At 47.7% G+C, this 23,173-nt stretch overlaps 1 long non-coding RNA gene across 1 annotated transcript in view; it reads left to right on the plus strand.

Moving 5' to 3' along the window:
• The first annotated feature begins 53 nt into the window (after positions 1-53).
• LOC121109812 overlaps positions 54-23,173 on the plus strand; it is a 44,288-nt gene continuing 21,168 nt past the window's right edge. Inside the window, exons 1-8 of the long non-coding RNA XR_005857916.1 lie at positions 54-257; positions 2,716-3,217; positions 5,664-6,165; positions 8,612-9,113; positions 11,560-12,061; positions 14,508-15,009; positions 17,456-17,957; positions 20,404-20,905. This is a non-coding gene — a long non-coding RNA (uncharacterized LOC121109812). The remainder of the gene's footprint in view (positions 258-2,715; positions 3,218-5,663; positions 6,166-8,611; positions 9,114-11,559; positions 12,062-14,507; positions 15,010-17,455; positions 17,958-20,403; positions 20,906-23,173) is intronic.

Consider the following 23,173-nt stretch of genomic DNA (forward strand, 5'->3'; position numbering starts at 1 on the left):
GGAGGAAAGCAGCCGGCTGAAGTCGCTCTCTGCCGGCTCCGAATTCCGAATGCGCGGCTGTCGGCAGCAAGCGGCATTCGGGGACGCGACCGAACGCTTTGCCTAGCTGTTCTCCGCGACTGAGGATTTCTGCCGATAAGAGCGGACTCGGGCAGTTCCGTAGTTTCCTTTTGCAAGAGAAAATTTTTCGTCTTTAGGAAAAAAGTAATACTGTCGGGGAAAACAATGTTGTCTTCCCGAGAAGACCGTATTTTGGGGTAAGATCTAGCATTGCTGTGGGAACAACTTACCTTTTGCTGGAATGTCATGTTGTGGTGGAAAAAGAGTTGGAGAAAAGAAACTTTCTCGACATGTTGTGGAGAAAAAGCTTCGACTTTGCGAGGGGCTTGATTTCTGAATGTTTTGGGTAGAAAATGTCACATTTGGGGGAGAAAAGTAGGTATTTCTAAGGACAGTGACATTTTCTGGGAGAAAACGTCTTCCTCTCGGGAGATGAAGTGGTATTTGCGGATACAATCTCCTACCCTTTGGAGAAGAGTTGTATTCTGGCAAGGAAAAGACATATTTTGGGGAGAAAAGTGATAGCCTGTGGAGAAAATGGCATCGTTTTGAAGACCTGTGGGACAGAAAGCAACACCCCTTCCTTCCGCGTTTGCGCTCCGCAAGCCCCAGTCCTCCTGCTTTTTGCCCCGGCAAGCACCCTTCCGTCGCAATTTCGGCACAACAAGCATCCTGCCTTCCGCATTTTGGACCAGAAGGCCAGCAGCCTTTTGCCCTTGCACCCCGCCCGCCTCCTTCCTTCTGGTTTTCGGCACAGAAAAGAACTCTCCCTTCTGGGCTTCTGGCCTGCAAGCCCCCTTCCTTTAGGGTTTCACACCACGAAGACCCCTTCTTTCAGTCTTTCACACCAGCAGGCCACCACCAGCAGCCCAGGACTCCACCTTCCTTCTGCATTTTGGACTAGCAAAGTCCCATTCCTACCGCGTTCTCTGTGCAGACAAGCTCACCCTTATCCACCCACTCCTCCCGTACCGTTTTCTCCCCTAAATATAATTCTGTCTCCCACGGAACAGCACTTGCGGAGCGCAATCGCAGAAGGAAGGGGTGTTGCTTTCTGTCCCACAGGTCTTCAAAACGATGCCATTTTCTGCCCCAAATATAATGTGCCCACTTTTCTCCCCAAAATATGGCTTTTCCTTGCCAAAATACAACTCTTCTCCAGGGGGTTGGAGATTGTATCCGCAAATGCCACCTCATCTCCCGAGAGTGAGACGTTTTCTCCCAGAGAATACCACCACCTCTCTCCCAGAAATAGGACGTTTTCTCCCCTGAAATGTCACTTTTCTCTCCAAATTAGGACATTCTCACCAAAATGCAACTTTTCCCTCCCAGCCGTCACCAAGCCTCCCCAAAATACCCCATTTCTCCAGAAATGTTCTGCTTTCTCCCCAAAATACCATTTTCTCCCCCAGAGGTGACGTTTTCTCCTACAAAACAGCACTGTTCTTCTCAAAATGAAACACTTTCTCCCGCTTCATACCACTCCCAAGACTCGAAGGGAGCGTATAAACAGGAGGGGGAACGGTCGTTTACGAGGGTGTATAGCGATAGGACGAGGGGGAATGGGTTTCCACCGAGACGGGGGGCGTTCTGGTTACATAGTAGGAAGAAGTTTTTCACACAGAGGCCGGTGACGCACTGGAACAGGTTGCCCAAGGAGGTTGCGGCTGCCCCATCCCTGGAAGCATTCGAGCCCAGGCTGGGTGTGGCTCTGGGCAGCCTGGACTAGTGGTTGGCATATTCCATGATATCAATAGAATATACGAATATGCTTCTCTCCGACAATGACGCATGTTCTACGCGAAGAAAAAAACGAATTTTTCTCCAAGAAATATGGCATCTCCAACAACACAATGCCATTTTTCTCCCAAGCATACGACTTCGTCTCCCACAAAGTACCACTCCCCCAGGAAAAAAATGACATTTTCTCCCCAAAATACCACTTCTTCTCCCCCACATAACGCAAAAGACAAACATGCCACATTTTCGGGGGGAAAGTGGCATTTTGCGAGAGAAAATTTGAAATGCCTCGAGGAAAAAGTATACTGTGTTGGAGAATCTGTCATATTCTCTGGAGAAACGCTGTATTTTGAGGAGCAAACGTCCTGTCTGGGGGAGAGGTTGTGGTATGTTGTGGGAGCCAATGTCATATTATTGGGCGAGAACTGTTTTCTTTTTTTTTAAAGGAAATGCCCTACTTTTGAAAGAAGGAATGCGATTTTTGAAGAGAAGGCGTACTATTTTGGGGAGGAAGTTGCTATTTTGCCGCAGAAAGATCCTGTTTTTTGTAGGCTATGGTATTTTTTGGAGAAAGTATAACATTTCTGGGGAGAAGAGTTATTTCTCTCGCCAAATACTACTCTCTCCCAGAGATACGGAAGTTTCTGCACAAGATGTTGTTTTCTCCAGGGAATACATTTCCTCCCGCATAATACCACTCTTGTTCCGAAAATGCAGAACTTTCTCTTGAAAAATACCGCTTTTCTCCCGAAAAGATTTCATTGTCTCCAAAAAATACCAGCTTTCTTTGAAAGGTATGACATTTTCTCCACCAAGTAACAATTTCTGCCCTAAAATATGGCGTTGTTTTTCCCCCAGAATACCACTTTGCACCCTAAAAGATGGCATTTTACTCTTCGTCTTGTGTTCACACAGAGATCACAACTGCTAGCGCTACTCAACGTGCCAGTCACCTCTTTGACGGAGAGTCTTCGTTCCTTCTCTCCTCCGTAACAGAAAGTCAGAGTGCAGCAATGGAGAAAGAGAGAGAAACGAACTCTCTCCAAATTAAGCGCCAGTGGCTCTGAATGGTGGCTCCAGGAGATGTGCTTTCGGCGAGAACGCAAGGTGATGGCAAAATCGCTCCTTTCCGCGCTGCGGAGAAAAGCCCCCTGTTCGGAGGAAAGCAGCCGGCTGAAGTCGCTCTCTGCCGGCTACCGAACTGCCCGAATGCGCGGCTGTCGGCAGCAAGCGGCATTCGGGGACGCGACCGAACGCTTTGCCTAGCTGTTCTCCGCGACTGAGGATTTCTGCCGATAAGAGCGGACTCGGGCAGTTCCGTAGTTTCCTTTTGCAAGAGAAAATTTTTCGTCTTTAGGAAAAAAGTAATACTGTCGGGGAAAACAATGTTGTCTTCCCGAGAAGACCGTATTTTGGGGTAAGATCTAGCATTGCTGTGGGAACACTTACCTTTTGCTGGAATGTCATGTTGTGGTGGGAAAAGAGTTGGAGAAAAGAAATTCTCGACTTTGCGAGAAAAGCTTGATTTCTGAAGGGGAGTTGTAATGTTTTGGGTAGAAAATGTCACATTTGGGGGAGAAAAGTAGGTATTTCTAAGGACAGTGACATTTTCTGGGAGAAAACGTCTTCCTCTCGGGAGATGAAGTGGTATTTGCGGATACAATCTCCTACCCTTTGGAGAAGAGTTGTATTCTGGCAAGGAAAAGACATATTTTGGGGAGAAAAGTGATAGCCTGTGGAGAAAATGGCATCGTTTTGAAGACCTGTGGGACAGAAAGCAACACCCCTTCCTTCCGCGTTTGCGCTCCGCAAGCCCCAGTCCTCCTGCTTTTTGCCCCGGCAAGCACCCTTCCGTCGCAATTTCGGCACAACAAGCATCCTGCCTTCCGCATTTTGGACCAGAAGGCCAGCAGCCTTTTGCCCTTGCACCCCGCCCGCCTCCTTCCTTCTGGTTTTCGGCACAGAAAAGAACTCTCCCTTCTGGGCTTCTGGCCTGCAAGCCCCCTTCCTTTAGGGTTTCACACCACGAAGACCCCTTCTTTCAGTCTTTCACACCAGCAGGCCACCACCAGCAGCCCAGGACTCCACCTTCCTTCTGCATTTTGGACTAGCAAAGTCCCATTCCTACCGCGTTCTCTGTGCAGACAAGCTCACCCTTATCCACCCACTCCTCCCGTACCGTTTTCTCCCCTAAATATAATTCTGTCTCCCACGGAACAGCACTTGCGGAGCGCAATCGCAGAAGGAAGGGGTGTTGCTTTCTGTCCCACAGGTCTTCAAAACGATGCCATTTTCTGCCCCAAATATAATGTGCCCACTTTTCTCCCCAAAATATGGCTTTTCCTTGCCAAAATACAACTCTTCTCCAGGGGGTTGGAGATTGTATCCGCAAATGCCACCTCATCTCCCGAGAGTGAGACGTTTTCTCCCAGAGAATACCACCACCTCTCTCCCAGAAATAGGACGTTTTCTCCCCTGAAATGTCACTTTTCTCTCCAAATTAGGACATTCTCACCAAAATGCAACTTTTCCCTCCCAGCCGTCACCAAGCCTCCCCAAAATACCCCATTTCTCCAGAAATGTTCTGCTTTCTCCCCAAAATACCATTTTCTCCCCCAGAGGTGACGTTTTCTCCTACAAAACAGCACTGTTCTTCTCAAAATGAAACACTTTCTCCCGCTTCATACCACTCCCAAGACTCGAAGGGAGCGTATAAACAGGAGGGGGAACGGTCGTTTACGAGGGTGTATAGCGATAGGACGAGGGGGAATGGGTTTCCACCGAGACGGGGGGCGTTCTGGTTACATAGTAGGAAGAAGTTTTTCACACAGAGGCCGGTGACGCACTGGAACAGGTTGCCCAAGGAGGTTGCGGCTGCCCCATCCCTGGAAGCATTCGAGCCCAGGCTGGGTGTGGCTCTGGGCAGCCTGGACTAGTGGTTGGCATATTCCATGATATCAATAGAATATACGAATATGCTTCTCTCCGACAATGACGCATGTTCTACGCGAAGAAAAAAACGAATTTTTCTCCAAGAAATATGGCATCTCCAACAACACAATGCCATTTTTCTCCCAAGCATACGACTTCGTCTCCCACAAAGTACCACTCCCCCAGGAAAAAAATGACATTTTCTCCCCAAAATACCACTTCTTCTCCCCCACATAACGCAAAAGACAAACATGCCACATTTTCGGGGGGAAAGTGGCATTTTGCGAGAGAAAATTTGAAATGCCTCGAGGAAAAAGTATACTGTGTTGGAGAATCTGTCATATTCTCTGGAGAAACGCTGTATTTTGAGGAGCAAACGTCCTGTCTGGGGGAGAGGTTGTGGTATGTTGTGGGAGCCAATGTCATATTATTGGGCGAGAACTGTTTTCTTTTTTTTTTAAAGGAAATGCCCTACTTTTGAAAGAAGGAATGCGATTTTTGAAGAGAAGGCGTACTATTTTGGGGAGGAAGTTGCTATTTTGCCGCAGAAAGATCCTGTTTTTTGTAGGCTATGGTATTTTTTGGAGAAAGTATAACATTTCTGGGGAGAAGAGTTATTTCTCTCGCCAAATACTACTCTCTCCCAGAGATACGGAAGTTTCTGCACAAGATGTTGTTTTCTCCAGGGAATACATTTCCTCCCGCATAATACCACTCTTGTTCCGAAAATGCAGAACTTTCTCTTGAAAAATACCGCTTTTCTCCCGAAAAGATTTCATTGTCTCCAAAAAATACCAGCTTTCTTTGAAAGGTATGACATTTTCTCCACCAAGTAACAATTTCTGCCCTAAAATATGGCGTTGTTTTTCCCCCAGAATACCACTTTGCACCCTAAAAGATGGCATTTTACTCTTCGTCTTGTGTTCACACAGAGATCACAACTGCTAGCGCTACTCAACGTGCCAGTCACCTCTTTGACGGAGAGTCTTCGTTCCTTCTCTCCTCCGTAACAGAAAGTCAGAGTGCAGCAATGGAGAAAGAGAGAGAAACGAACTCTCTCCAAATTAAGCGCCAGTGGCTCTGAATGGTGGCTCCAGGAGATGTGCTTTCGGCGAGAACGCAAGGTGATGGCAAAATCGCTCCTTTCCGCGCTGCGGAGAAAAGCCCCCTGTTCGGAGGAAAGCAGCCGGCTGAAGTCGCTCTCTGCCGGCTACCGAATTGCCCGAATGCGCGGCTGTCGGCAGCAAGCGGCATTCGGGGACGCGACCGAACGCTTTGCCTAGCTGTTCTCCGCGACTGAGGATTTCTGCCGATAAGAGCGGACTCGGGCAGTTCCGTAGTTTCCTTTTGCAAGAGAAAATTTTTCGTCTTTAGGAAAAAAGTAATACTGTCGGGGAAAACAATGTTGTCTTCCCGAGAAGACCGTATTTTGGGGTAAGATCTAGCATTGCTGTGGGAACACTTACCTTTTGCTGGAATGTCATGTTGTGGTGGGAAAAGAGTTGGAGAAAAGAAATTCTCGACTTTGCGAGAAAAGCTTGATTTCTGAAGGGGAGTTGTAATGTTTTGGGTAGAAAATGTCACATTTGGGGGAGAAAAGTAGGTATTTCTAAGGACAGTGACATTTTCTGGGAGAAAACGTCTTCCTCTCGGGAGATGAAGTGGTATTTGCGGATACAATCTCCTACCCTTTGGAGAAGAGTTGTATTCTGGCAAGGAAAAGACATATTTTGGGGAGAAAAGTGATAGCCTGTGGAGAAAATGGCATCGTTTTGAAGACCTGTGGGACAGAAAGCAACACCCCTTCCTTCCGCGTTTGCGCTCCGCAAGCCCCAGTCCTCCTGCTTTTTGCCCCGGCAAGCACCCTTCCGTCGCAATTTCGGCACAACAAGCATCCTGCCTTCCGCATTTTGGACCAGAAGGCCAGCAGCCTTTTGCCCTTGCACCCCGCCCGCCTCCTTCCTTCTGGTTTTCGGCACAGAAAAGAACTCTCCCTTCTGGGCTTCTGGCCTGCAAGCCCCCTTCCTTTAGGGTTTCACACCACGAAGACCCCTTCTTTCAGTCTTTCACACCAGCAGGCCACCACCAGCAGCCCAGGACTCCACCTTCCTTCTGCATTTTGGACTAGCAAAGTCCCATTCCTACCGCGTTCTCTGTGCAGACAAGCTCACCCTTATCCACCCACTCCTCCCGTACCGTTTTCTCCCCTAAATATAATTCTGTCTCCCACGGAACAGCACTTGCGGAGCGCAATCGCAGAAGGAAGGGGTGTTGCTTTCTGTCCCACAGGTCTTCAAAACGATGCCATTTTCTGCCCCAAATATAATGTGCCCACTTTTCTCCCCAAAATATGGCTTTTCCTTGCCAAAATACAACTCTTCTCCAGGGGGTTGGAGATTGTATCCGCAAATGCCACCTCATCTCCCGAGAGTGAGACGTTTTCTCCCAGAGAATACCACCACCTCTCTCCCAGAAATAGGACGTTTTCTCCCCTGAAATGTCACTTTTCTCTCCAAATTAGGACATTCTCACCAAAATGCAACTTTTCCCTCCCAGCCGTCACCAAGCCTCCCCAAAATACCCCATTTCTCCAGAAATGTTCTGCTTTCTCCCCAAAATACCATTTTCTCCCCCAGAGGTGACGTTTTCTCCTACAAAACAGCACTGTTCTTCTCAAAATGAAACACTTTCTCCCGCTTCATACCACTCCCAAGACTCGAAGGGAGCGTATAAACAGGAGGGGGAACGGTCGTTTACGAGGGTGTATAGCGATAGGACGAGGGGGAATGGGTTTCCACCGAGACGGGGGGCGTTCTGGTTACATAGTAGGAAGAAGTTTTTCACACAGAGGCCGGTGACGCACTGGAACAGGTTGCCCAAGGAGGTTGCGGCTGCCCCATCCCTGGAAGCATTCGAGCCCAGGCTGGGTGTGGCTCTGGGCAGCCTGGACTAGTGGTTGGCATATTCCATGATATCAATAGAATATACGAATATGCTTCTCTCCGACAATGACGCATGTTCTACGCGAAGAAAAAAACGAATTTTTCTCCAAGAAATATGGCATCTCCAACAACACAATGCCATTTTTCTCCCAAGCATACGACTTCGTCTCCCACAAAGTACCACTCCCCCAGGAAAAAAATGACATTTTCTCCCCAAAATACCACTTCTTCTCCCCCACATAACGCAAAAGACAAACATGCCACATTTTCGGGGGGAAAGTGGCATTTTGCGAGAGAAAATTTGAAATGCCTCGAGGAAAAAGTATACTGTGTTGGAGAATCTGTCATATTCTCTGGAGAAACGCTGTATTTTGAGGAGCAAACGTCCTGTCTGGGGGAGAGGTTGTGGTATGTTGTGGGAGCCAATGTCATATTATTGGGCGAGAACTGTTTTCTTTTTTTTTTAAAGGAAATGCCCTACTTTTGAAAGAAGGAATGCGATTTTTGAAGAGAAGGCGTACTATTTTGGGGAGGAAGTTGCTATTTTGCCGCAGAAAGATCCTGTTTTTTGTAGGCTATGGTATTTTTTGGAGAAAGTATAACATTTCTGGGGAGAAGAGTTATTTCTCTCGCCAAATACTACTCTCTCCCAGAGATACGGAAGTTTCTGCACAAGATGTTGTTTTCTCCAGGGAATACATTTCCTCCCGCATAATACCACTCTTGTTCCGAAAATGCAGAACTTTCTCTTGAAAAATACCGCTTTTCTCCCGAAAAGATTTCATTGTCTCCAAAAAATACCAGCTTTCTTTGAAAGGTATGACATTTTCTCCACCAAGTAACAATTTCTGCCCTAAAATATGGCGTTGTTTTTCCCCCAGAATACCACTTTGCACCCTAAAAGATGGCATTTTACTCTTCGTCTTGTGTTCACACAGAGATCACAACTGCTAGCGCTACTCAACGTGCCAGTCACCTCTTTGACGGAGAGTCTTCGTTCCTTCTCTCCTCCGTAACAGAAAGTCAGAGTGCAGCAATGGAGAAAGAGAGAGAAACGAACTCTCTCCAAATTAAGCGCCAGTGGCTCTGAATGGTGGCTCCAGGAGATGTGCTTTCGGCGAGAACGCAAGGTGATGGCAAAATCGCTCCTTTCCGCGCTGCGGAGAAAAGCCCCCTGTTCGGAGGAAAGCAGCCGGCTGAAGTCGCTCTCTGCCGGCTACCGAACTGCCCGAATGCGCGGCTGTCGGCAGCAAGCGGCATTCGGGGACGCGACCGAACGCTTTGCCTAGCTGTTCTCCGCGACTGAGGATTTCTGCCGATAAGAGCGGACTCGGGCAGTTCCGTAGTTTCCTTTTGCAAGAGAAAATTTTTCGTCTTTAGGAAAAAAGTAATACTGTCGGGGAAAACAATGTTGTCTTCCCGAGAAGACCGTATTTTGGGGTAAGATCTAGCATTGCTGTGGGAACACTTACCTTTTGCTGGAATGTCATGTTGTGGTGGGAAAAGAGTTGGAGAAAAGAAATTCTCGACTTTGCGAGAAAAGCTTGATTTCTGAAGGGGAGTTGTAATGTTTTGGGTAGAAAATGTCACATTTGGGGGAGAAAAGTAGGTATTTCTAAGGACAGTGACATTTTCTGGGAGAAAACGTCTTCCTCTCGGGAGATGAAGTGGTATTTGCGGATACAATCTCCTACCCTTTGGAGAAGAGTTGTATTCTGGCAAGGAAAAGACATATTTTGGGGAGAAAAGTGATAGCCTGTGGAGAAAATGGCATCGTTTTGAAGACCTGTGGGACAGAAAGCAACACCCCTTCCTTCCGCGTTTGCGCTCCGCAAGCCCCAGTCCTCCTGCTTTTTGCCCCGGCAAGCACCCTTCCGTCGCAATTTCGGCACAACAAGCATCCTGCCTTCCGCATTTTGGACCAGAAGGCCAGCAGCCTTTTGCCCTTGCACCCCGCCCGCCTCCTTCCTTCTGGTTTTCGGCACAGAAAAGAACTCTCCCTTCTGGGCTTCTGGCCTGCAAGCCCCCTTCCTTTAGGGTTTCACACCACGAAGACCCCTTCTTTCAGTCTTTCACACCAGCAGGCCACCACCAGCAGCCCAGGACTCCACCTTCCTTCTGCATTTTGGACTAGCAAAGTCCCATTCCTACCGCGTTCTCTGTGCAGACAAGCTCACCCTTATCCACCCACTCCTCCCGTACCGTTTTCTCCCCTAAATATAATTCTGTCTCCCACGGAACAGCACTTGCGGAGCGCAATCGCAGAAGGAAGGGGTGTTGCTTTCTGTCCCACAGGTCTTCAAAACGATGCCATTTTCTGCCCCAAATATAATGTGCCCACTTTTCTCCCCAAAATATGGCTTTTCCTTGCCAAAATACAACTCTTCTCCAGGGGGTTGGAGATTGTATCCGCAAATGCCACCTCATCTCCCGAGAGTGAGACGTTTTCTCCCAGAGAATACCACCACCTCTCTCCCAGAAATAGGACGTTTTCTCCCCTGAAATGTCACTTTTCTCTCCAAATTAGGACATTCTCACCAAAATGCAACTTTTCCCTCCCAGCCGTCACCAAGCCTCCCCAAAATACCCCATTTCTCCAGAAATGTTCTGCTTTCTCCCCAAAATACCATTTTCTCCCCCAGAGGTGACGTTTTCTCCTACAAAACAGCACTGTTCTTCTCAAAATGAAACACTTTCTCCCGCTTCATACCACTCCCAAGACTCGAAGGGAGCGTATAAACAGGAGGGGGAACGGTCGTTTACGAGGGTGTATAGCGATAGGACGAGGGGGAATGGGTTTCCACCGAGACGGGGGGCGTTCTGGTTACATAGTAGGAAGAAGTTTTTCACACAGAGGCCGGTGACGCACTGGAACAGGTTGCCCAAGGAGGTTGCGGCTGCCCCATCCCTGGAAGCATTCGAGCCCAGGCTGGGTGTGGCTCTGGGCAGCCTGGACTAGTGGTTGGCATATTCCATGATATCAATAGAATATACGAATATGCTTCTCTCCGACAATGACGCATGTTCTACGCGAAGAAAAAAACGAATTTTTCTCCAAGAAATATGGCATCTCCAACAACACAATGCCATTTTTCTCCCAAGCATACGACTTCGTCTCCCACAAAGTACCACTCCCCCAGGAAAAAAATGACATTTTCTCCCCAAAATACCACTTCTTCTCCCCCACATAACGCAAAAGACAAACATGCCACATTTTCGGGGGGAAAGTGGCATTTTGCGAGAGAAAATTTGAAATGCCTCGAGGAAAAAGTATACTGTGTTGGAGAATCTGTCATATTCTCTGGAGAAACGCTGTATTTTGAGGAGCAAACGTCCTGTCTGGGGGAGAGGTTGTGGTATGTTGTGGGAGCCAATGTCATATTATTGGGCGAGAACTGTTTTCTTTTTTTTTTAAAGGAAATGCCCTACTTTTGAAAGAAGGAATGCGATTTTTGAAGAGAAGGCGTACTATTTTGGGGAGGAAGTTGCTATTTTGCCGCAGAAAGATCCTGTTTTTTGTAGGCTATGGTATTTTTTGGAGAAAGTATAACATTTCTGGGGAGAAGAGTTATTTCTCTCGCCAAATACTACTCTCTCCCAGAGATACGGAAGTTTCTGCACAAGATGTTGTTTTCTCCAGGGAATACATTTCCTCCCGCATAATACCACTCTTGTTCCGAAAATGCAGAACTTTCTCTTGAAAAATACCGCTTTTCTCCCGAAAAGATTTCATTGTCTCCAAAAAATACCAGCTTTCTTTGAAAGGTATGACATTTTCTCCACCAAGTAACAATTTCTGCCCTAAAATATGGCGTTGTTTTTCCCCCAGAATACCACTTTGCACCCTAAAAGATGGCATTTTACTCTTCGTCTTGTGTTCACACAGAGATCACAACTGCTAGCGCTACTCAACGTGCCAGTCACCTCTTTGACGGAGAGTCTTCGTTCCTTCTCTCCTCCGTAACAGAAAGTCAGAGTGCAGCAATGGAGAAAGAGAGAGAAACGAACTCTCTCCAAATTAAGCGCCAGTGGCTCTGAATGGTGGCTCCAGGAGATGTGCTTTCGGCGAGAACGCAAGGTGATGGCAAAATCGCTCCTTTCCGCGCTGCGGAGAAAAGCCCCCTGTTCGGAGGAAAGCAGCCGGCTGAAGTCGCTCTCTGCCGGCTACCGAATTGCCCGAATGCGCGGCTGTCGGCAGCAAGCGGCATTCGGGGACGCGACCGAACGCTTTGCCTAGCTGTTCTCCGCGACTGAGGATTTCTGCCGATAAGAGCGGACTCGGGCAGTTCCGTAGTTTCCTTTTGCAAGAGAAAATTTTTCGTCTTTAGGAAAAAAGTAATACTGTCGGGGAAAACAATGTTGTCTTCCCGAGAAGACCGTATTTTGGGGTAAGATCTAGCATTGCTGTGGGAACACTTACCTTTTGCTGGAATGTCATGTTGTGGTGGGAAAAGAGTTGGAGAAAAGAAATTCTCGACTTTGCGAGAAAAGCTTGATTTCTGAAGGGGAGTTGTAATGTTTTGGGTAGAAAATGTCACATTTGGGGGAGAAAAGTAGGTATTTCTAAGGACAGTGACATTTTCTGGGAGAAAACGTCTTCCTCTCGGGAGATGAAGTGGTATTTGCGGATACAATCTCCTACCCTTTGGAGAAGAGTTGTATTCTGGCAAGGAAAAGACATATTTTGGGGAGAAAAGTGATAGCCTGTGGAGAAAATGGCATCGTTTTGAAGACCTGTGGGACAGAAAGCAACACCCCTTCCTTCCGCGTTTGCGCTCCGCAAGCCCCAGTCCTCCTGCTTTTTGCCCCGGCAAGCACCCTTCCGTCGCAATTTCGGCACAACAAGCATCCTGCCTTCCGCATTTTGGACCAGAAGGCCAGCAGCCTTTTGCCCTTGCACCCCGCCCGCCTCCTTCCTTCTGGTTTTCGGCACAGAAAAGAACTCTCCCTTCTGGGCTTCTGGCCTGCAAGCCCCCTTCCTTTAGGGTTTCACACCACGAAGACCCCTTCTTTCAGTCTTTCACACCAGCAGGCCACCACCAGCAGCCCAGGACTCCACCTTCCTTCTGCATTTTGGACTAGCAAAGTCCCATTCCTACCGCGTTCTCTGTGCAGACAAGCTCACCCTTATCCACCCACTCCTCCCGTACCGTTTTCTCCCCTAAATATAATTCTGTCTCCCACGGAACAGCACTTGCGGAGCGCAATCGCAGAAGGAAGGGGTGTTGCTTTCTGTCCCACAGGTCTTCAAAACGATGCCATTTTCTGCCCCAAATATAATGTGCCCACTTTTCTCCCCAAAATATGGCTTTTCCTTGCCAAAATACAACTCTTCTCCAGGGGGTTGGAGATTGTATCCGCAAATGCCACCTCATCTCCCGAGAGTGAGACGTTTTCTCCCAGAGAATACCACCACCTCTCTCCCAGAAATAGGACGTTTTCTCCCCTGAAATGTCACTTTTCTCTCCAAATTAGGACATTCTCACCAAAATGCAACTTTTCCCTCCCAGCCGTCACCAAGCCTCCCCAAAATACCCCATTTCTCCAGAAATGTTCTGCTTTCTCCCCAAAATACCATTTTCTCCCCCAGAGGTGACGTTTTCTCCTACAAAACAGCACTGTTCTTCTCAAAATGAAACACTTTCTCCCGCTTCATACCACTCCCAAGACTCGAAGGGAGCGTATAAACAGGAGGGGGAACGGTCGTTTACGAGGGTGTATAGCGATAGGACGAGGGGGAATGGGTTTCCACCGAGACGGGGGGCGTTCTGGTTACATAGTAGGAAGAAGTTTTTCACACAGAGGCCGGTGACGCACTGGAACAGGTTGCCCAAGGAGGTTGCGGCTGCCCCATCCCTGGAAGCATTCGAGCCCAGGCTGGGTGTGGCTCTGGGCAGCCTGGACTAGTGGTTGGCATATTCCATGATATCAATAGAATATACGAATATGCTTCTCTCCGACAATGACGCATGTTCTACGCGAAGAAAAAAACGAATTTTTCTCCAAGAAATATGGCATCTCCAACAACACAATGCCATTTTTCTCCCAAGCATACGACTTCGTCTCCCACAAAGTACCACTCCCCCAGGAAAAAAATGACATTTTCTCCCCAAAATACCACTTCTTCTCCCCCACATAACGCAAAAGACAAACATGCCACATTTTCGGGGGGAAAGTGGCATTTTGCGAGAGAAAATTTGAAATGCCTCGAGGAAAAAGTATACTGTGTTGGAGAATCTGTCATATTCTCTGGAGAAACGCTGTATTTTGAGGAGCAAACGTCCTGTCTGGGGGAGAGGTTGTGGTATGTTGTGGGAGCCAATGTCATATTATTGGGCGAGAACTGTTTTCTTTTTTTTTTAAAGGAAATGCCCTACTTTTGAAAGAAGGAATGCGATTTTTGAAGAGAAGGCGTACTATTTTGGGGAGGAAGTTGCTATTTTGCCGCAGAAAGATCCTGTTTTTTGTAGGCTATGGTATTTTTTGGAGAAAGTATAACATTTCTGGGGAGAAGAGTTATTTCTCTCGCCAAATACTACTCTCTCCCAGAGATACGGAAGTTTCTGCACAAGATGTTGTTTTCTCCAGGGAATACATTTCCTCCCGCATAATACCACTCTTGTTCCGAAAATGCAGAACTTTCTCTTGAAAAATACCGCTTTTCTCCCGAAAAGATTTCATTGTCTCCAAAAAATACCAGCTTTCTTTGAAAGGTATGACATTTTCTCCACCAAGTAACAATTTCTGCCCTAAAATATGGCGTTGTTTTTCCCCCAGAATACCACTTTGCACCCTAAAAGATGGCATTTTACTCTTCGTCTTGTGTTCACACAGAGATCACAACTGCTAGCGCTACTCAACGTGCCAGTCACCTCTTTGACGGAGAGTCTTCGTTCCTTCTCTCCTCCGTAACAGAAAGTCAGAGTGCAGCAATGGAGAAAGAGAGAGAAACGAACTCTCTCCAAATTAAGCGCCAGTGGCTCTGAATGGTGGCTCCAGGAGATGTGCTTTCGGCGAGAACGCAAGGTGATGGCAAAATCGCTCCTTTCCGCGCTGCGGAGAAAAGCCCCCTGTTCGGAGGAAAGCAGCCGGCTGAAGTCGCTCTCTGCCGGCTACCGAACTGCCCGAATGCGCGGCTGTCGGCAGCAAGCGGCATTCGGGGACGCGACCGAACGCTTTGCCTAGCTGTTCTCCGCGACTGAGGATTTCTGCCGATAAGAGCGGACTCGGGCAGTTCCGTAGTTTCCTTTTGCAAGAGAAAATTTTTCGTCTTTAGGAAAAAAGTAATACTGTCGGGGAAAACAATGTTGTCTTCCCGAGAAGACCGTATTTTGGGGTAAGATCTAGCATTGCTGTGGGAACACTTACCTTTTGCTGGAATGTCATGTTGTGGTGGGAAAAGAGTTGGAGAAAAGAAATTCTCGACTTTGCGAGAAAAGCTTGATTTCTGAAGGGGAGTTGTAATGTTTTGGGTAGAAAATGTCACATTTGGGGGAGAAAAGTAGGTATTTCTAAGGACAGTGACATTTTCTGGGAGAAAACGTCTTCCTCTCGGGAGATGAAGTGGTATTTGCGGATACAATCTCCTACCCTTTGGAGAAGAGTTGTATTCTGGCAAGGAAAAGACATATTTTGGGGAGAAAAGTGATAGCCTGTGGAGAAAATGGCATCGTTTTGAAGACCTGTGGGACAGAAAGCAACACCCCTTCCTTCCGCGTTTGCGCTCCGCAAGCCCCAGTCCTCCTGCTTTTTGCCCCGGCAAGCACCCTTCCGTCGCAATTTCGGCACAACAAGCATCCTGCCTTCCGCATTTTGGACCAGAAGGCCAGCAGCCTTTTGCCCTTGCACCCCGCCCGCCTCCTTCCTTCTGGTTTTCGGCACAGAAAAGAACTCTCCCTTCTGGGCTTCTGGCCTGCAAGCCCCCTTCCTTTAGGGTTTCACACCACGAAGACCCCTTCTTTCAGTCTTTCACACCAGCAGGCCACCACCAGCAGCCCAGGACTCCACCTTCCTTCTGCATTTTGGACTAGCAAAGTCCCATTCCTACCGCGTTCTCTGTGCAGACAAGCTCACCCTTATCCACCCACTCCTCCCGTACCGTTTTCTCCCCTAAATATAATTCTGTCTCCCACGGAACAGCACTTGCGGAGCGCAATCGCAGAAGGAAGGGGTGTTGCTTTCTGTCCCACAGGTCTTCAAAACGATGCCATTTTCTGCCCCAAATATAATGTGCCCACTTTTCTCCCCAAAATATGGCTTTTCCTTGCCAAAATACAACTCTTCTCCAGGGGGTTGGAGATTGTATCCGCAAATGCCACCTCATCTCCCGAGAGTGAGACGTTTTCTCCCAGAGAATACCACCACCTCTCTCCCAGAAATAGGACGTTTTCTCCCCTGAAATGTCACTTTTCTCTCCAAATTAGGACATTCTCACCAAAATGCAACTTTTCCCTCCCAGCCGTCACCAAGCCTCCCCAAAATACCCCATTTCTCCAGAAATGTTCTGCTTTCTCCCCAAAATACCATTTTCTCCCCCAGAGGTGACGTTTTCTCCTACAAAACAGCACTGTTCTTCTCAAAATGAAACACTTTCTCCCGCTTCATACCACTCCCAAGACTCGAAGGGAGCGTATAAACAGGAGGGGGAACGGTCGTTTACGAGGGTGTATAGCGATAGGACGAGGGGGAATGGGTTTCCACCGAGACGGGGGGCGTTCTGGTTACATAGTAGGAAGAAGTTTTTCACACAGAGGCCGGTGACGCACTGGAACAGGTTGCCCAAGGAGGTTGCGGCTGCCCCATCCCTGGAAGCATTCGAGCCCAGGCTGGGTGTGGCTCTGGGCAGCCTGGACTAGTGGTTGGCATATTCCATGATATCAATAGAATATACGAATATGCTTCTCTCCGACAATGACGCATGTTCTACGCGAAGAAAAAAACGAATTTTTCTCCAAGAAATATGGCATCTCCAACAACACAATGCCATTTTTCTCCCAAGCATACGACTTCGTCTCCCACAAAGTACCACTCCCCCAGGAAAAAAATGACATTTTCTCCCCAAAATACCACTTCTTCTCCCCCACATAACGCAAAAGACAAACATGCCACATTTTCGGGGGGAAAGTGGCATTTTGCGAGAGAAAATTTGAAATGCCTCGAGGAAAAAGTATACTGTGTTGGAGAATCTGTCATATTCTCTGGAGAAACGCTGTATTTTGAGGAGCAAACGTCCTGTCTGGGGGAGAGGTTGTGGTATGTTGTGGGAGCCAATGTCATATTATTGGGCGAGAACTGTTTTCTTTTTTTTTTAAAGGAAATGCCCTACTTTTGAAAGAAGGAATGCGATTTTTGAAGAGAAGGCGTACTATTTTGGGGAGGAAGTTGCTATTTTGCCGCAGAAAGATCCTGTTTTTTGTAGGCTATGGTATTTTTTGGAGAAAGTATAACATTTCTGGGGAGAAGAGTTATTTCTCTCGCCAAATACTACTCTCTCCCAGAGATACGGAAGTTTCTGCACAAGATGTTGTTTTCTCCAGGGAATACATTTCCTCCCGCATAATACCACTCTTGTTCCGAAAATGCAGAACTTTCTCTTGAAAAATACCGCTTTTCTCCCGAAAAGATTTCATTGTCTCCAAAAAATACCAGCTTTCTTTGAAAGGTATGACATTTTCTCCACCAAGTAACAATTTCTGCCCTAAAATATGGCGTTGTTTTTCCCCCAGAATACCACTTTGCACCCTAAAAGATGGCATTTTACTCTTCGTCTTGTGTTCACACAGAGATCACAACTGCTAGCGCTACTCAACGTGCCAGTCACCTCTTTGACGGAGAGTCTTCGTTCCTTCTCTCCTCCGTAACAGAAAGTCAGAGTGCAGCAATGGAGAAAGAGAGAGAAACGAACTCTCTCCAAATTAAGCGCCAGTGGCTCTGAATGGTGGCTCCAGGAGATGTGCTTTCGGCGAGAACGCAAGGTGATGGCAAAATCGCTCCTTTCCGCGCTGCGGAGAAAAGCCCCCTGTTCGGAGGAAAGCAGCCGGCTGAAGTCGCTCTCTGCCGGCTACCGAATTGCCCGAATGCGCGGCTGTCGGCAGCAAGCGGCATTCGGGGACGCGACCGAACGCTTTGCCTAGCTGTTCTCCGCGACTGAGGATTTCTGCCGATAAGAGCGGACTCGGGCAGTTCCGTAGTTTCCTTTTGCAAGAGAAAATTTTTCGTCTTTAGGAAAAAAGTAATACTGTCGGGGAAAACAATGTTGTCTTCCCGAGAAGACCGTATTTTGGGGTAAGATCTAGCATTGCTGTGGGAACACTTACCTTTTGCTGGAATGTCATGTTGTGGTGGGAAAAGAGTTGGAGAAAAGAAATTCTCGACTTTGCGAGAAAAGCTTGATTTCTGAAGGGGAGTTGTAATGTTTTGGGTAGAAAATGTCACATTTGGGGGAGAAAAGTAGGTATTTCTAAGGACAGTGACATTTTCTGGGAGAAAACGTCTTCCTCTCGGGAGATGAAGTGGTATTTGCGGATACAATCTCCTACCCTTTGGAGAAGAGTTGTATTCTGGCAAGGAAAAGACATATTTTGGGGAGAAAAGTGATAGCCTGTGGAGAAAATGGCATCGTTTTGAAGACCTGTGGGACAGAAAGCAACACCCCTTCCTTCCGCGTTTGCGCTCCGCAAGCCCCAGTCCTCCTGCTTTTTGCCCCGGCAAGCACCCTTCCGTCGCAATTTCGGCACAACAAGCATCCTGCCTTCCGCATTTTGGACCAGAAGGCCAGCAGCCTTTTGCCCTTGCACCCCGCCCGCCTCCTTCCTTCTGGTTTTCGGCACAGAAAAGAACTCTCCCTTCTGGGCTTCTGGCCTGCAAGCCCCCTTCCTTTAGGGTTTCACACCACGAAGACCCCTTCTTTCAGTCTTTCACACCAGCAGGCCACCACCAGCAGCCCAGGACTCCACCTTCCTTCTGCATTTTGGACTAGCAAAGTCCCATTCCTACCGCGTTCTCTGTGCAGACAAGCTCACCCTTATCCACCCACTCCTCCCGTACCGTTTTCTCCCCTAAATATAATTCTGTCTCCCACGGAACAGCACTTGCGGAGCGCAATCGCAGAAGGAAGGGGTGTTGCTTTCTGTCCCACAGGTCTTCAAAACGATGCCATTTTCTGCCCCAAATATAATGTGCCCACTTTTCTCCCCAAAATATGGCTTTTCCTTGCCAAAATACAACTCTTCTCCAGGGGGTTGGAGATTGTATCCGCAAATGCCACCTCATCTCCCGAGAGTGAGACGTTTTCTCCCAGAGAATACCACCACCTCTCTCCCAGAAATAGGACGTTTTCTCCCCTGAAATGTCACTTTTCTCTCCAAATTAGGACATTCTCACCAAAATGCAACTTTTCCCTCCCAGCCGTCACCAAGCCTCCCCAAAATACCCCATTTCTCCAGAAATGTTCTGCTTTCTCCCCAAAATACCATTTTCTCCCCCAGAGGTGACGTTTTCTCCTACAAAACAGCACTGTTCTTCTCAAAATGAAACACTTTCTCCCGCTTCATACCACTCCCAAGACTCGAAGGGAGCGTATAAACAGGAGGGGGAACGGTCGTTTACGAGGGTGTATAGCGATAGGACGAGGGGGAATGGGTTTCCACCGAGACGGGGGGCGTTCTGGTTACATAGTAGGAAGAAGTTTTTCACACAGAGGCCGGTGACGCACTGGAACAGGTTGCCCAAGGAGGTTGCGGCTGCCCCATCCCTGGAAGCATTCGAGCCCAGGCTGGGTGTGGCTCTGGGCAGCCTGGACTAGTGGTTGGCATATTCCATGATATCAATAGAATATACGAATATGCTTCTCTCCGACAATGACGCATGTTCTACGCGAAGAAAAAAACGAATTTTTCTCCAAGAAATATGGCATCTCCAACAACACAATGCCATTTTTCTCCCAAGCATACGACTTCGTCTCCCACAAAGTACCACTCCCCCAGGAAAAAAATGACATTTTCTCCCCAAAATACCACTTCTTCTCCCCCACATAACGCAAAAGACAAACATGCCACATTTTCGGGGGGAAAGTGGCATTTTGCGAGAGAAAATTTGAAATGCCTCGAGGAAAAAGTATACTGTGTTGGAGAATCTGTCATATTCTCTGGAGAAACGCTGTATTTTGAGGAGCAAACGTCCTGTCTGGGGGAGAGGTTGTGGTATGTTGTGGGAGCCAATGTCATATTATTGGGCGAGAACTGTTTTCTTTTTTTTTTAAAGGAAATGCCCTACTTTTGAAAGAAGGAATGCGATTTTTGAAGAGAAGGCGTACTATTTTGGGGAGGAAGTTGCTATTTTGCCGCAGAAAGATCCTGTTTTTTGTAGGCTATGGTATTTTTTGGAGAAAGTATAACATTTCTGGGGAGAAGAGTTATTTCTCTCGCCAAATACTACTCTCTCCCAGAGATACGGAAGTTTCTGCACAAGATGTTGTTTTCTCCAGGGAATACATTTCCTCCCGCATAATACCACTCTTGTTCCGAAAATGCAGAACTTTCTCTTGAAAAATACCGCTTTTCTCCCGAAAAGATTTCATTGTCTCCAAAAAATACCAGCTTTCTTTGAAAGGTATGACATTTTCTCCACCAAGTAACAATTTCTGCCCTAAAATATGGCGTTGTTTTTCCCCCAGAATACCACTTTGCACCCTAAAAGATGGCATTTTACTCTTCGTCTTGTGTTCACACAGAGATCACAACTGCTAGCGCTACTCAACGTGCCAGTCACCTCTTTGACGGAGAGTCTTCGTTCCTTCTCTCCTCCGTAACAGAAAGTCAGAGTGCAGCAATGGAGAAAGAGAGAGAAACGAACTCTCTCCAAATTAAGCGCCAGTGGCTCTGAATGGTGGCTCCAGGAGATGTGCTTTCGGCGAGAACGCAAGGTGATGGCAAAATCGCTCCTTTCCGCGCTGCGGAGAAAAGCCCCCTGTTCGGAGGAAAGCAGCCGGCTGAAGTCGCTCTCTGCCGGCTACCGAATTGCCCGAATGCGCGGCTGTCGGCAGCAAGCGGCATTCGGGGACGCGACCGAACGCTTTGCCTAGCTGTTCTCCGCGACTGAGGATTTCTGCCGATAAGAGCGGACTCGGGCAGTTCCGTAGTTTCCTTTTGCAAGAGAAAATTTTTCGTCTTTAGGAAAAAAGTAATACTGTCGGGGAAAACAATGTTGTCTTCCCGAGAAGACCGTATTTTGGGGTAAGATCTAGCATTGCTGTGGGAACACTTACCTTTTGCTGGAATGTCATGTTGTGGTGGGAAAAGAGTTGGAGAAAAGAAATTCTCGACTTTGCGAGAAAAGCTTGATTTCTGAAGGGGAGTTGTAATGTTTTGGGTAGAAAATGTCACATTTGGGGGAGAAAAGTAGGTATTTCTAAGGACAGTGACATTTTCTGGGAGAAAACGTCTTCCTCTCGGGAGATGAAGTGGTATTTGCGGATACAATCTCCTACCCTTTGGAGAAGAGTTGTATTCTGGCAAGGAAAAGACATATTTTGGGGAGAAAAGTGATAGCCTGTGGAGAAAATGGCATCGTTTTGAAGACCTGTGGGACAGAAAGCAACACCCCTTCCTTCCGCGTTTGCGCTCCGCAAGCCCCAGTCCTCCTGCTTTTTGCCCCGGCAAGCACCCTTCCGTCGCAATTTCGGCACAACAAGCATCCTGCCTTCCGCATTTTGGACCAGAAGGCCAGCAGCCTTTTGCCCTTGCACCCCGCCCGCCTCCTTCCTTCTGGTTTTCGGCACAGAAAAGAACTCTCCCTTCTGGGCTTCTGGCCTGCAAGCCCCCTTCCTTTAGGGTTTCACACCACGAAGACCCCTTCTTTCAGTCTTTCACACCAGCAGGCCACCACCAGCAGCCCAGGACTCCACCTTCCTTCTGCATTTTGGACTAGCAAAGTCCCATTCCTACCGCGTTCTCTGTGCAGACAAGCTCACCCTTATCCACCCACTCCTCCCGTACCGTTTTCTCCCCTAAATATAATTCTGTCTCCCACGGAACAGCACTTGCGGAGCGCAATCGCAGAAGGAAGGGGTGTTGCTTTCTGTCCCACAGGTCTTCAAAACGATGCCATTTTCTGCCCCAAATATAATGTGCCCACTTTTCTCCCCAAAATATGGCTTTTCCTTGCCAAAATACAACTCTTCTCCAGGGGGTTGGAGATTGTATCCGCAAATGCCACCTCATCTCCCGAGAGTGAGACGTTTTCTCCCAGAGAATACCACCACCTCTCTCCCAGAAATAGGACGTTTTCTCCCCTGAAATGTCACTTTTCTCTCCAAATTAGGACATTCTCACCAAAATGCAACTTTTCCCTCCCAGCCGTCACCAAGCCTCCCCAAAATACCCCATTTCTCCAGAAATGTTCTGCTTTCTCCCCAAAATACCATTTTCTCCCCCAGAGGTGACGTTTTCTCCTACAAAACAGCACTGTTCTTCTCAAAATGAAACACTTTCTCCCGCTTCATACCACTCCCAAGACTCGAAGGGAGCGTATAAACAGGAGGGGGAACGGTCGTTTACGAGGGTGTATAGCGATAGGACGAGGGGGAATGGGTTTCCACCGAGACGGGGGGCGTTCTGGTTACATAGTAGGAAGAAGTTTTTCACACAGAGGCCGGTGACGCACTGGAACAGGTTGCCCAAGGAGGTTGCGGCTGCCCCATCCCTGGAAGCATTCGAGCCCAGGCTGGGTGTGGCTCTGGGCAGCCTGGACTAGTGGTTGGCATATTCCATGATATCAATAGAATATACGAATATGCTTCTCTCCGACAATGACGCATGTTCTACGCGAAGAAAAAAACGAATTTTTCTCCAAGAAATATGGCATCTCCAACAACACAATGCCATTTTTCTCCCAAGCATACGACTTCGTCTCCCACAAAGTACCACTCCCCCAGGAAAAAAATGACATTTTCTCCCCAAAATACCACTTCTTCTCCCCCACATAACGCAAAAGACAAACATGCCACATTTTCGGGGGGAAAGTGGCATTTTGCGAGAGAAAATTTGAAATGCCTCGAGGAAAAAGTATACTGTGTTGGAGAATCTGTCATATTCTCTGGAGAAACGCTGTATTTTGAGGAGCAAACGTCCTGTCTGGGGGAGAGGTTGTGGTATGTTGTGGGAGCCAATGTCATATTATTGGGCGAGAACTGTTTTCTTTTTTTTTTAAAGGAAATGCCCTACTTTTGAAAGAAGGAATGCGATTTTTGAAGAGAAGGCGTACTATTTTGGGGAGGAAGTTGCTATTTTGCCGCAGAAAGATCCTGTTTTTTGTAGGCTATGGTATTTTTTGGAGAAAGTATAACATTTCTGGGGAGAAGAGTTATTTCTCTCGCCAAATACTACTCTCTCCCAGAGATACGGAAGTTTCTGCACAAGATGTTGTTTTCTCCAGGGAATACATTTCCTCCCGCATAATACCACTCTTGTTCCGAAAATGCAGAACTTTCTCTTGAAAAATAC

This window comes from Gallus gallus, chromosome 2 (assembly GCF_016699485.2).
Source record: "Gallus gallus isolate bGalGal1 chromosome 2, bGalGal1.mat.broiler.GRCg7b, whole genome shotgun sequence".
In the NCBI taxonomy this organism is placed as follows: domain Eukaryota; kingdom Metazoa; phylum Chordata; class Aves; order Galliformes; family Phasianidae; genus Gallus; species Gallus gallus.